Below are 15,858 nucleotides of genomic sequence, written 5' to 3' on the forward strand. Positions count from 1 at the left end.
AACACTGTCATGAACAAAAACACAGTTTTACTTCGGTAGTACTCGAGAAGGCAGTAGGGAACCCACAGAATATTGAAGGGATTTTGGCCTCAAAAGAAGCTTGTTGGATTTTCCAAGAGAAAAGTGATGAGCATGGCCTCAACAAACTTATCAAATGGAATGAGGCAGGGTAAGGTGGCCGTTATTCTGTAATTGTAATGACCAATGACGGGATAAGAGGTGAGCTCTGAGGCTCGGGCCATCTAATAATGTTTGGTTCATCCCCAGAATGCATGGGGCTCCATGCTATTTTGGAACGACATTAAGCACTTGGCTGGTCTTTGGTATCTGTGATAGAAGTAGTATACATTGAGCTTCCTAGTAAGGGTGTTTAACACATTGCTACCTCTGGATTATGGCTGCAAAACATGTAGAGAATATTATGATGAGAACTTGGCCCCAACCGTGGCTTTCAGTATGTGAAGGTTTTGATAAGAGAGTGGGCCACGATACAAACCAGTATTAAAATATAGTCTATGGCAAATTCCCTTATTGTACCTTTGTTGACTGAGGAGTCAAGCAGAATATAGAGGAAGCTGATTTTTCGCAAAATTATTTACGGTCGCCACTATGTTGAGAAAATGAGTGCGGTCTATTGCGATTTATAATGTTTTTCCAAAAGATCTCTAAAAAGAGGATGAGAATATAGCCCTTGAAATAACAACACGAAATAATAACACAACTAGGGGTTATTATTAAAAATCTATTTCTGAGTGGATACTAGATGGGAAGAATGAATGGTAAATGGAGAAACCCTCCTGTAATTATTTGGGAGCTGGTTTTGTTTACGACAGTTGGATATGAGAAACTCATGCCTAAGTTAAAGAGGATGAGGCTTGTTTTTATATACATACTTAAAGAGCAATTTTGTTGTAGAATTAGATTTAAACAATCTTGAAACGAACATGTACTTTGATGTAAAACGATCGTAATTGGTTTTAAATGAGAAAAAAAACCATTCCAAGATGGGGCGCCCCTCTGTGATCTTGCACTCCGGGACTGCTCGCGCCTTCAGGTGACTATACTCACGGAAGTGTTCATAGGCGGCGTTGCAGCCCGGGAGAACATCTGGAGGAGACAACCCGCTCTCCGTAAGGATTCCAACGGTAAGGAGGAATGGGGGTAGAAAGTTTGCTGGCATTTAAGGACAAGTGGGCATTTCTCTATGTTAGAGACCAAGGTGCTGGTTGAAGTACCATGAAATACATGCCATGTAAGATATATATCCAATTAGAGGCGAGTGAGTACAGCGCATTTACACTATAAGAGAAATGTTGGATGCGCGATGTACAAATGACTTGTTTTCGTTTCTTTTCAAATGTAAGAGAGTGTTTTGAAATGGCAGTGTTTCTATCTAGCACGTTATAATTTTGTGTGTTGTCTATACGGTCTTATTCACACCAGTTTTACCCGCATTGTTATAGATTGACATTATAGAAGAATGATCAACCCACTAGGAGGACTCATATAGGGAGTTTTCCAAGAGACCTCTACACAACAAGCTGGTACGAGAGACAGTAGCTTTTTGAGGGTGAATATAATGAAAAATATAATGGTGGAACATCAGTTGATACTTGGAGTAGTGAGATTGACGTAGGATGTTGTTGTGTGTTTTGTTTTTACAATCGACAGTCTCCCATAATGGTGTATGGTGTGTCCAATACTGGTGCCTTGGTGAAGTGATTTGCCCTGAAGAGTTTTCCTCACATTAACACGGCAAAGAAACATGTTGGCGCTGGAAACAGTATGCATGATTAGCAACCGGTTTTAACTTGATAAAATACACTTCATAAATAATAAAGTGGTTGAAATTAGAGTGTATTTGTCAATTATAATTGCACATGGTTACATCGTATTATGTGACCTTTTCACTTCACTGAGGTTTTCTTTTGGACACCTCTTTTTCTTTCTTTTGGCAAAATGACCACCAATGATGATAAAAGTAGGCACAACTGGTGAGTACCAACCAGTGACACGTTGGTGGTGCACACGTGAGGGGTCATTTTGCCATTCTCACATTTTTTCCTCATCACTGAGACTGTGAGTATACACCGGGTTAAGTTGAAAGGAACTTAACATTTTATTGTTTGGGGACTGTCCTTTGTATAAATGTTTTTCTAAATAAAGGTAGTAAACGTTTGGTGACTACCTCATAGCTAGAAGAAAGAGGAGTATATGGATTCTATAAATTATAGTACCTCGCATTCGTTTAAAAATTACACACCCTGAAAGTAGGTACCTTAAAAACCAGGTCTTGGAGTTTGGATCTCTTATTAAGATACCCATACATCTTCAGTGATCATACAGGTAAGTGCCCACTGATGAGCATTACTGAGTTTATTCACCTTTTGCCAGAAAGCTGTTTGGTCCCCTTGCTGAATTATTTGTAACACATTGGTCCAGTGCTTATGGAAAAAGACATTTTATTTCTCTCTGAGCAATAGCCTATATTGCCTCCTTAGGTGCTTCAAGTATTCCCCAGAAAATGTTTAGACTCTGGCTAGTGCTGTCCAGTTACCTTCCTCGGATGGGTTTCATGCACTAGCAAGTAGCATCAAATCCTCCTACATCTCTATCACAACCTTTCCCCACGCTATATAGTTGTTCAAATTCACTCATATACACATTAACACATTTTCTAAAACCATGTTACACCACACAAGTTTATCTTAGATTAAAGAAGACAATGCATTGACACAATCCAACACATGGTATGCAGCCAAATGGCGGAGGTAGGAAGGATCCAAGTGTCTTAGCGGAAAGTTCATGCCCAAGGTTAAAATCCCTTCGCCTCCAACAGTTCCTCAAAACAAAGTGGCTGAGAGAGTCCAATGGTTGTTTTCCTGAAAATCTATTGCTTTAAATCCAAATAGTTTCCTGGAGATTCGTGAAACGGGGGCAAAGTTATTTGCAAGCCAAAATCTACATAATTCCTGTCTCTGGATAACCCAATTATAACTACAGAGTGGCTACCTCCACTCTGATATGATGTACTGGCGGTCAGAAGTAGGTAGTTACAGGTAGGAACATGGTTCCATAGGAAAAGCGTTTTTGACTTGCCTATATCTCTGGCACCATTTGATGAATTGTTACGAAATGTTCTCCATAAAAGTGTGATGTGATTCTTGTTGTGCGTGGAGATTTTACATGTTAATATCCATAGAGATTTTAGATACGACTACAGCCCAAACCGCTGGACGAAACTACACCAAATTTGGCAGAAACGTAGATCTTGGTTAAAAAGAACCCTTTTTGTTATTTGGTGTAAATCAGTTCAGTAGCTTTTGAGATGTGAAAAGAAATCCAAATTTGGATATCTATGGATACAGATCCTCTAACGATCCAACAGTCCCCTTGCTGAAATCTGATTGGCTGCCAATACTTCAACCAGGAAGTGTTGGCAGCAATCTTGGGACTCAGCATCAGCTATACCTCCATGTGATTCTAATTACCTCAGATATTACATCACTCAGGACATCTTTTATGACATAATGGATAATATTGCTTCAACGTTTGCCGTGAAATTATTGATGAGAAGACTGTATATGGGGAGGGCACGAATTATAAATACCTTAGAGCACGAGTTATAGTTATTTCAGATAACTATAGCTGCCAATTTTTTGTGTATGTAAAATCTACACCTAACTAAAACGTCTCTATAACCTTTTGTTTTTTAGTGATTTCAAAGGTTTTTTTAATTCTATTTCCTAACTATAATGTCCCTGTAACCTTTGTTTTTTTCATGGAATATATATATCCAAAATGCAGGCAGTTCTCTCTTGAACAACCTTTCAGCAGCACCTAATCCCACTCAAGGAAGAGGAGGAAAGTTTCTTAATCCATCAAATATATTTTATTGATTTAAAATATGCAATGCCAATAAGGTTGACGTGTTTCGGCATAACGCCTTCCACTATATATATGTAGTATCATTACCCCACATATGGCAATTATTTAAGTAAAGACAGAAGAGAAACAATGTTGTAGAGGTAACGGTCAGAAGAGGTAGTGTTGAATAAATAAAGCTGTGTCCACCAAAGGCACCTACATTAGTGATTGTGATTCTGTTAGCACTTACCCTTGTGTGAGCCTGAAGGCTGCAGTATAAGGCAAAGGTGTACCAATGCAAATCCAACCCCAGCCAGGCCATCTCAGTCTGCACAGGTGCCGCTCTGGCTGACTTAGGCAGGGGGATATGTCCCCAGCCAGAGAGGTACAGTTATTGGCTCTGTTTATTTTGTATTCCGTGCTTCTTTAATGGAACAGACTCTAGTTTAACCATGGTCATGAGAGAACTTCCCTCTTCCCGGTGTCAGCACAGGAACCTCAACAGAGTGCTTGTATTACAGACATTAAATCTTCTGCCTAGTTTAGTAAATTGCTGATATGGCGTAATGTGCAACACCTGTCTTCAATTACTTCCATCCCCCCAACGTGACATTGTTTGGCCAAAAGTCAGATGCACCAGTCACATTGTCTCATGTCAGGAGGATCACCATTAACCAGTCTTGACATATTTGCCAACAGTACATTGCATTCTAGTTTTTAACCCCATACCAAAAGTGAGACGATAAATTATTGAATTTTATGTGCTGCTAGTTAAACTTCACAGTTAGGTTTAATGGCAAAATGATGAAATTCAGCTGGTTGGCAACAAAGAGCTAGATATGTCACGGTCATTGTGAGGTGACCTAGGAATAATTGCCTTGTTGGCTTGTGAGAATTTGTTTGCCTTCACTACCCTTTGTATGAAAGAGAAAAAAGGTGTTGTATACATGGCTTGATGCCACAAGTCAACAAAAGAGCATCTCTGAAGGACTCCCAAATTGTCTGGAAGGACTCCCAAATTGTCAGCAGTGGTGGATACATGCACTCTTTTTTGTTTACTCTGGTTAAAGGTAGATTTAAAACTCTAATAGTCCAGGTCACAAGCACTTGGCCAGCTTCTTACAGATACGTGCTACCTAATTCCAAATTTTCCAAGTGCAATTGGCACTCAGTAAGCAGGAAAAGGATCACCATACTTAGCAGAGCAAGTGAAACAGGTTTTACTGAAGACCATCCAAGGCATTGTTTGTAGTAATCAGTATGCTATAAAACTAGATGTAGGTTCTTAACACATTGTGTTATTACTGGCAAACTTGGAATGCTGACAGAAAGGATGGCATATTGACAGTTACAAGAACAGCTGGTGGAATGTACCATCATGTGTCTGCCAGGGGACCCCTGTCTTCCTTTAAATAATAAATCTCCTTCAACCACGTTGGACTTGTGTGTAAACACTACAATATATATCGTGGAGAGGCTCTATAGGTCCATCTGAGGCTGACTCCATGAAGAATCCACGTTTTCAGCTGCTTGGAATGACTCATCATGCACACAATATGCTAGGGAGCTGCTGCTGTGCTAATTTATAAAAGCCGGTGTGCTGATTTTACAGAGACCGAGAGCAAGTCATCATTGACTGTTCGTGTTACAGAGAAAAATGAGAGGAAATGACATTAACAGAAGTCAAAAGCACCAACTGGTATCAGTGGCAAAGGCCTATTTCTTTACTAAAGAAAAGGAGCTTCGGAATGAGGAAATCAGACTTTTTAGATCTCGCCTGAGCCAGCGCGAATGTGCTGCTCTGCGAGGCTTTTAGCAAGCAGGGGCGGTTGGTGCATGTGGGCAAAAGGGGCGGTGCTCTGCCACACAAGAGGGAAAGAGGAGAAGGATAATACTTACAAGTAGCCCAGTGGCTGCTCCATCAGGTGCAGGATGTGTGTTTTCTTTTTTCGTAAAAGGGCATGCAACTGCACCTGTGCAGAGCGAGAATTTCACTCGCCCCTGAGGCAGAAGTGAGAGTGCTGGTGTCATTGAAGAGGTGTGGCCTCTTGTTAGTGCCTGTGTTTCGATCGGCACTTGGGTGATATGTTTGTGGCCTTGGGTATGGCCAACTCGGTGCCATTGGTTTCAATGGTTGGGGGAAGGACAGACCAGCACATTCAGGCAGGAGTGGGTGGAGCAGGCTTGTAGGAAAGTGATGATCTCCACCCTCTTTTTTTTCATTTTGCTCACTGTTGGTTGGACATCCTGAGGGGCTGGGGAGGAGTCCAGGAAGGAGACACACGCCGGCTCCTCCTAGTTCTCCCTAACATCCAATCAGCAGTAAGTAGACGCTTGCAAGAAGAAATAATTAATTCTCGTTTCTACAGTGAGTGTCTTGCTGACTCATGTGAGGTGCACCTAGAGAGTCCCTCTCTCCTGTAGTGAGTGCTCCGGTCTTGGCAGTAAGGCCTACTGCTGTATGCTAGCTCTTTGCACGAAGCAGTATGTAGCGAGAGCGAAAGCAGTTTTAATGAGGCTGCCTTCAGTTCTGACGTGGGACCTGGACTCGGTTTCACTTTCACATTTCTTTCGAGCCACAGTAAAAAGAACACATTTTGTAGGACCGGATGACGTGGTGAGCCCAGCAATGATAGAAGGTACCGTTTTATTACTTCCTTTTTTATTTTTCGACAAAGCTGACTAAAAGGGACACAGAAATTTCTTACATCGGAAGTCGATAAAATGAATACTTCTGGGATGAAATGTCTAATGGAGCTGCATCTCAGACCTAGAATGGGACTTAAGGTGCAAAAGGGTGCTGTCTGTGGAATGCAGAAGACCTAGAACGTTAAGTGCACACATTCAAAATCGATGAGGTAATTACGCCTCACCACTTTAAAAATGTCACCAGCCGCCACTGCTAGTAAGCACTTCCAACTCGGACCACACGCTTGTGCGTGTGTTTTTTTCTTTGCTCACCTGCTATTGGCCTTTGCGTGTGCCTTTGTAAGAAAGACAGCACACAATTGGCCAACGGCGGGTTCATGTCCCGCCTTCTCTCTCCCTTGGCCTAGGGAGCTCGGGAGCGAGCAGAAGCACGGCCGGGTGCCAGCTGCATACCTCGCATTCCTTGTTTGTAGTTTCGAACAATTGGAATTGGCACAATCGCGGGTAGAAACTGAAGCGATTGTGGCCATCTTACACAGTTGGGTAAATTATGAAAAGTAGTAAATAAGCCCTATTTTCCATAGATATCGACACACACGTGACGCATCAGCTGGAGATTTTGGAGGATTGGTAAGTTAGTAGAACAGAATGAAGGAGTGTGTTAATGCATTAAAACATCGGTGACAGGCACACCGTGTTGTCTGTCAACAACGTTTAGAGGAAAAGAGGAGTGATACAGCTTAGAGGCTGCTCATTCTTACACAAAACATATGCTTACAATAAAAACGATAACATACATATAAACTGAATGTGCACTTTGCTCATGTTTTAGAAAATGACAATGATTAGGAGAAAAAGTAGTACATACACCCAGTAGCGACTCCTGGTGGGAGTGCTGCGGGTGGTGGGCCGGGGAGGAGCAGGGTGGGAGGGTGGTAAACTACGGAATACGGCAGAACGGAGGTAAGTAAACAAATAAATAAATAAAGCGAATTTCATTGCGCGCTCTGTTTTGCGTTTGGCAATGCAGCACGCAATGAAATTTGTTGTATTTATTTATTTGTTTACTTATCTCTGTTCGGCCGTATGCCGTAGTTTACTACCCCCACCCTGCTTCTCCCCCGCCCGCCCCACCGTCCCGCAGCACTCCCACTGCATACATTGTAAAAGAGTTCTTAGAATGTAGAATTAGTGAAAAAATAATATGATGTTCATACATAATGTCAAACAGTTGATTCTCAAATACGTTGAATTATGCTTAACTCTCTGAAGTATTTATACATTTAGTAATCAAACTGAACATTGCAAAATTAATGGATTAATGTTAATTTATGTACAAAGTTATAGTTTTAAATCATTTGCTCACCAATATGATTTACATGTTGAACTTTGAATGTGAAATGCTGGAAAAGCTCTTCTTTCAGTCTCTTTAAAATGCACCATTGTATTTTGAAAAATTGGTGCAAAACTGTAATTGAATTAGATAGAAAGCTCAAACTTTCCTGAAGTAATCTTTATGTGTGTACGGTCTCAAATTCCTAAAACGATATTGGTTCCTCAATGTATGCAGTATGATATACTTATATGTTTTTAACATAGTAGTAGGCCATTCTTATTATTGAACAGTTTCATTTGACAATCTGTGACAATTGATGGCTTTGACAAATGCATTAATGAATTTACACATTGTTATGTTTATTGAAATAATCAAACATTAATTAAGCTATATTGCCTGTCTAAAATACACTAACTTGACTATATTCTTTAGGTCTGCACTTTTTCATTCTGTGGATGAGAAGTTATTTTATTCTAGCTTCACTCATGTAACATTCTTGTACATTCCAATGAGACACAATTTGAATTGATACACATGTATTGACAATATTGATATTCGTATGAGAACCAGACATTTGCGACTAGTATATGAGAAAGGTACAGCATCGAATGGCCTTTTCTGATCTAATCTGTGTGCCTGCGACAAACAGTTGTTTCCCATGCTTGGTGTGGGAACATTCTCAATTGCTTCTACTTTTGCACTTTATGAGTGGAAGATTACCTCATGGATGCCAAATGGTAATAGTAACATAGTGGATGTTACATCCGGACTGATGAACTATATTATCTGTTGCTCTTCAGGGAAGGAGAACGGCTCCCTACAGCTTTTCAGCGGTTGCGCCTGTGACTTTCAACTGCTACTTTTGCTTTCCCCTTATGTTGATGGAGTCTTGATGAGACAACTTCTTGTTACCCCTATGGTCAGTTGGGCTTCCTGACCAGACCCCGTGCCTATGCCAAGGACTTTCCAAACTCCTTCTTGCCCTTAAAAACTGCAAGGAACTTTTTGCTTAGCAGACTTTTTGAGGTCCTGCCAAATCAGATCTTGAAATGTCCTATTTAGATTCCCTTTGCACTAGCTAATTTGAGTCTTTAACTTCAGATTCTGCACTAATGTGTAGTTTTCCACCACACCTGTAATTGACTGGAGATTCATAAATGAGCTTTCTAAATGATTTCTAATGCATTGATTATAATTGCTACTAATTGTGATAAAGACTAATTGAAAATCTTTAAATGTCCGAGTCTTTAAATTACATAACCATTTATTTCACGAGGGACTCTGCCTAGGATATTTAAATGTGTTGCAGAAACAGTCATAAATTGTTTAGAGAACATCAAGTTCTGTTGTTATTGTTTTGGATAGCGATAGCAAAGTTGTTAGTCTGTGTGATCCTGATCCGTCTGAATTTCTTACGGAGACTTTAACTTTTTTTTATAGTTACAGTATGTTTCTGAAAGTAATATATCTGAATTTGATTTCAAATCTATAAGTTGGTTACCAATTTCCCATCTTCATTGGGTAGCCAACGCTAACATCCTAATTTCTTTCACACCTCAATGCGATGAGCAAGATCCATTGGAGGACAAATGAAGGTAGGAGAGAAGAGAAAACAATTCATGAAAACTTAATGTTAGGGCCCAGTGCAGGAAAAAATGCTGCACCAGTAGTCAACGTCGATGTGAGCACGTCATTGCAGGTTAATATACAGTGTTGTAGTGAAAATTGTTAATTGACAGAGAACAAAATAACCTGTTCAATAATAAAAAGGTAATTGGTGCTGCGTGTCACAGTGATATACTCACCTTTTATATTAATAATTGTAACTCAAGATCAAGTGCACATCACTATACTGACAAATACATTTTTAACCCTGTCGCTGCTTGGCCTTTTCTCCCCTGTGCTAAGCCTTTTATTTTGCTATTTGGGGTAGTTTGTGCTTAGGCCCCTGTAACTTTTTGTCCACTTAAGGTATCCACGTCGAATTTGGGTCCTTTTCTTCCAACATCATGGGAATTTTAATGGTACCCAGGGTATGTTGATTTCTCTGGAGGGGACCCAGAAATTAGCCAAAATACAGCAACTTTTGTTTTTAATGGGGAAAAAGTGCTGCAGAAGAAAGGGTCTGTTTTTCCCTGCAAATGATATCAACAAAGGGTTTGTGGTGCTGAAATCACCATCTTCCCAGCTTTCAGTGACAGACAGACTTTTGTCAGAAAACCAAACTTTTTTACGCAGTTTTGGCATTTTACTGGGACATTGCCTATTTTTGCTAGTTTTTGTGATTTCAACCTCCTTCCAGTTATTGGTAGTAATGGGTATGAAAGCAATAATGGATCTTGGAAAGCTATACATTGCTAAAAAGTAGACATAAGTCTGAATTTAGAAAGGGGACATTTGTGTAGATTCTTCACTTTTTTTTAATATAAACTAACAGTTGAAAATAAGAGAAATTGAAATTGAGTTGAAAGAAACAGCCCTTTGTGCCAACGTTTTCACCTGTAACTTATTCTAAGTAGGACAGATTTTTGAAGACAATATAACTTTACATCCTCTGGATCCTCTGGTAGTGGGGATATATAAGACTTGTAGGTATACCAACAACACAAGGAACCCAGAGCCAATAACTGAGCTGCGTCTTGCAATGGTTTTTCACTGTGTACAGGGTACGTAGCAATTCATTTGGCAAAATATAAAGAGTGAAAAATAGGTATCAATGTATTTCCAAAATGGGAACTAAATATAGAGTTTAGAAGCAATAGCTATTTGCACTTCTCCAAAATTGTGGGTACCCATTCTAGCATGTGAATTATAGGACATTTTTTAAAGGGACTTCTTTTTTACACATTGTCTTACATTTGGAAGGCAGAAATGCATTGAAAATCAATAGGTAATAACAGTTGCTCTACAATTCTGTGTTCCCTTAAGTCTCCCAATAAAATAGTACCTCACTTGTGCGGGTAGGCCTAGTACCCGCAACAGGAAAAAGGCCAAAACACAACGTGGACACACCACATTTTAACAGTGAAAACAGACCCTTTATCCTAACAGACCTATACAGTTTTGAAAACAAGACATGCAGGGGAATACAGGAGGGGGTGACTTGTGTGGCTTTTACTAGGTTCTGTTACCCAGAATCCCTTGTAAACCTCAAACTTTGTCACAAAAAACATATTTTCCTCACATTTCTGTGATAGAAAGTTCTGGAATCTGCGTGGATCCACAAAATTACATCCACCCCGCATTTCCCAGAGTCTTCCAATAAAAATGGTACCTCACTTGTGTTGGTAGGCCTAGTGTCTGCGACAGAAAAACGGGCCATAGTGCAACATGGACAGACCACATTTATATGGATTGAATCTTTTTATTGATATATAACTGAACAAGCAGTTTCAACAGCAAGTTGCTTACAACGCCAACTGGGCCAATTTGCAAACTCGGATGCGTAAAAATTAACTGATTTTGGAATATTAGCTGGGGAGGTTCAGTGGGTAAGGGAATGGTACACAGCGGTGCACCTACAACTCTACAAGTGCCAGCCTCGTAAGGAAGCCCCCCCCGAGGCAGGCAATTAACAGCAGTTCTATGTGCCCAGTGGGGGATATCAGAACAGAAGTTACCAATATGCTGAATGCACTATATGCATATCCTTGCTCAAACAAATAACAACATATTGGCACAAATAAAATAAACAAAAATCCCACCTACTCCCACCCCCCTCCCTCCCTCCTTCCGAGGATGCCTATGTGAGTGTAAGCCTATGATAGAAAAACTGGAAAAATTGCAAGGTGCCTCCCCTCCAGGGCCTGATTGTTACCTATGTAGATGGAACCAGTTTGAGGATACGCAGGTATGCCGGGCAGGTCAGTTCTCTGAATTCTTCAGACAAGATAAAGATAAATGAGGCCCACATTTTCTCTTAGGCTGCGGGGTCAGCGCCAGCCGGCATGGACAACCATTCCATGCCTAGCAGTGTCCACAGTTGGTGGAGCCATTGCCGGTGATCTGGGACTCTATTCGTTCCTCATTGTGCCAGGAGAATCCTGTGTGCTGCGTTAAGGGCCATGGCTATCTGACGGCCCCTGATGGACCATAATGGGTAAGTAAGTGCATTGGGAAGGCCCAGAAGTGTATATGCGCGAATGCAAGGGATCTCTGTCTGAAAGGCGCCGCCCAAATCGTCCAGCACCTGCTCGCAAAACCTCGTAGGCTTGGGGCAATTCCACAGCAGATGAATTAATGACCCCGGGTTACCACATCCCCTCCAGCACTGGCCATCACAGAGCGCGTTCCATCATTGAGTGCGTGAAGGGGTATAATACCAATAGGAGGTAATTTTGTAAAAAGTTTCTGTGTGGCCTACATTGAACGTTGTGTGATGAGCCCTATAAAATATGTTCCCCATTCCTCATCGGAGAGGTTGCGTCCCAGCTCTGTCTCCCACAGCCTCTGACCCGGTGTTCTCTGGGCATGTGACGTTTTCGATACGAAGCTGTAGAGCTCGGAGATGAGTTTTTTTATCATCTGGTTTTAATATTAGCCATTTCTCAAAAGGAGTCATGGGCCTACCTGCCCCGGCATGTGTGCTAGGGCCAAGGACCCAGTGGGTGAGTTCAGTGTATGTGAACCTCTGTTGTTCCGACAGGGAGTATTGGGACTTAAGCTCATCAAATGGAATGAGGCGCTCCTGATCGAAAAGGCTGCCCACCCTCTTACACCCTACTGCCAACCACCTCTTAGCTACATGTGGCGACAAGCCCGGCGGGAAGTCCGGATTGGTAAACAATGAGATAAGTGGGGAGGGGAACAAACAAAGGCCCGCTGAAAGCACAACTTTGTCCCACACCTTGAAAGTTGTATTCGTTACTGGGGAAGAATATAAACCCCAGGATCTATGGGCCAGTGGGAGCCAGGTTTCCCTCCAAATGTGCAAGTTTGGTCCATAAAGACCCAGTGTTTTTCAATCCTGGCGCAGTTCCATTCTACCAAAAATCAAAGTTGGGCGGCATGGAAATATCATGTTACATTAGGGACCACCAGGCCACCCTCTAGTTTTGATCGTTGCAATAATTGTTTTCAGACCACATTTTTTCAATGAAAACTGTCCCTTTTTTTCAAAGTGCCTAGCTGTGGATTTTGAACCCTACTCTGCTGCCACCTAGGGAAACCTAGCAAACCTATACATTTTTAAATCTAGACACCCAAGGGGAATCCAGTAGGGGGTGACTTGTGTGGCTATCACCAGGTTCTGTTAATCAGAATCCCTTGCAAACCTCAAACTTTGTCACAAAAAACAAATTTTCTCCACATTTCTGTGATGGAAAGTTCTGGAATCTGCATGAATCCTCAAAATTCCAGACACGCCCGCTTTTCCCAAAGTCTCCCGAGAGAAATTTTACCTCACTTGTGTGGGTAGGCCTAGTGCCCGCGACAGGAAACTGGCCAAAACGCAACTTGGACACACTACATTTTTACAGTGAAATCTAACCCTTTTTTTCTGAAGTGCCTAGCTGTTTATTTTGAACCCTAGGTCTGCCGGAACCTAGGGAAACCTAGCAAACCTATACATTTTTGAGAACTAGACACCCAGGGGAATCAAGGAGGGGTTGACTTGTGTGGCTCTTACCAGGTTTGGTTAACCAGAATCCCTTGCAAACCTCAAACTTTGTACACATTTTCCCGACATATCTGTGATGGGAAGTTCTGGAATATGTGTGGTTCCACAAACTTCCACCTACCCCACAGACACCTTATCCTTGATTTTCCTGGCTGGGTGTCTAGTTTTCAAAAATGTATATGTCTGCTAGGCTTCCATGGTGCCAGCAGAGCTAGGGTTCAAAATCCACAGCTAAGCACTTTGCAAAAAAAGGTCAGTTTTCACAGTATAAATGTGGTGTGTCCACGTTGCATTTTGGCCTGTTTCCTGTTGCATGCACTAGGCCTACGCACACAAGTGAGGTACCATTTTTATTGGGAGACTTTGGGGAATGTGGGGTGGATAGAATTTTGTGCATCCAAACAGATTCCAAAACTTCCCTTTACAGAGATGTGAGGAAAATTAGTTTTTCTTTAAAAGTTTTAGGTTTGCAAGGGATTCTGGGTCACAGGAGCTAGTGAGAGGCACACAAGTCACCCTCTCCTACGTTCCCCTTCGGTGTCTGGTTTTCAGAAATGTACAGATTTGCTAAGTTTCCCTAGGTGCCGGCTGCTCTAGAGCCCAAAACCCACAGCTAGGCACATTGCGAAAAAAAGTCAGTGCCTAGTGGGCTTTCTGCCTCCCATGGGGGAGGGAGATCAGGGGCTATTGCTCCGATAAGACCCTAACGGGGTCTAAAAGACTGTTGCTATTTTTTTGGGCGGTAGGGGCATTGGTTTGCCCATTCTGGGCAGCCCCCACCTCTACATATAAAAAAGCCAGTGTAATCCCTGTTGCCTAGTGGGCTCTCTGCCTCCTGAGGGGGCAGAAAGTATGTGGCATTTTTTTGGGGGGGGGGGGTATTGTCATGCCCATTCTGGGCAGCCCCCACCCCTGAACTTTGAAACTAAATTGTTCCTGGTGCCTAGTGGATAAGGGGCTATTGCCTCCATCAGCCTCCCGGGATGGGGGGCAGAAAGACTGTGGCAATTTGTTTTGGGTGGGGGCATTAGCATGCCCATTCTGGGCAGCCCCTATGTATAAAAGTAATAATAATTCCTGGTGTCTAGTGAGCTTTCTGCCCACTCGGGGCAGATAAAGCACTACTGCCCCCATCTGCCTCCTGGGTGGCATAAAGACTGAGGGGGTCGGGTGCATTGGCATGCCTATTCTGGGCAGTCCTACCCCTGAAGTTTTGGGATGAAAAATCCCATGTATCTAGTGGGCTTTCTGCCCCCATCTGCCTCCTGGGGGGCAAAAGACTTTTGTGTTTTTGGGGAGGGAAGGGTGGGGGCATTGGCATCCCCATTCTGAGCTGCCCCCACCCCTGACTAAAAAATAATCCCTGACATCTAGGGTGCTCAGGGGGCCAGAAAGACTGGATATGCCACTTGTTATGGGGGAGCAAAGGCCCAAGGGGCCGCTCCTCCCTCCCTGGGGCGTAGTGGGTGCATCCAAAGTAATTTGGTGCTCTAGGCTGAGATACCCCAACGAGCACCAAAATAATAAAACTGAAACTTAGTTTCAGTTTCATTTTTAGTATAATGATGTCAGAGAGTCATGTGCGTGATTGTCATTACATTGAAGAAGAAAAAAGCCTCGGGAGGTTGGGGACGCTCTTCCCCACCTCCTGGGACAAAATTTTAAAAAAAGGAAATCCCTCTGCTGTCTGCAGCAGAGGGATTTTGTGCGCCTGTGCACATGACATAATTCTTCCATCATGAGCACAGGAGCACTAGTGCTCATGACAGAACCATTCCGTCATGAGCACCGAAGGGGTTTATTTGTATACACAGAGATAACACTGGTGACATGCACACCTGAATTTTCCAGTGTTTTACACTGTTGTAGGCATACATTTTGGGTACAGTTGTTCGACGTTAGACAATTGTTTGTAGTTTGTAATCTCTAAGTCCTCTATTTTTATTGGATCCCCACGAAATATGCCTATCTGTGGGAAAAACCGTTTGATGCATTCCAAGTGTTCTTAGGGGAGATTGGTGCCGCTCCTTTTCGACAAGAAAGAAAAACAATTCTTCATTCTTTAGGCTTTGAAAGAAAAGCAGTTTTCAAGCATTTACCACCACTTATTTTGAGTAAGGATGAAGAAGTTGATTAGTTTGATGAGGCTTTAAAAAAGGAATTCCAGGTTTTATATTTAACCAAGTTTAGTGATAACGTGTCACACTTTTTACAGAGAGAGCAAAGAAGTGGTGAGGATGTAGATTGGTTGCTGAGTGCCAATGTGAGAAATGTACACACCAATTGGTTAGAGATCAATGTATTTCTAAGCGTACTGATTAATCTATTCAACAGAAACTTCTTTTGATGGGAAGCCCATCTCTTGAAAAAACTACCTCTAATGCCAAAA

Source organism: Lissotriton vulgaris, chromosome 4_1 (assembly GCF_964263255.1).
Source record: "Lissotriton vulgaris chromosome 4_1, aLisVul1.2, whole genome shotgun sequence".
Lineage (NCBI taxonomy): Eukaryota > Metazoa > Chordata > Amphibia > Caudata > Salamandridae > Lissotriton > Lissotriton vulgaris.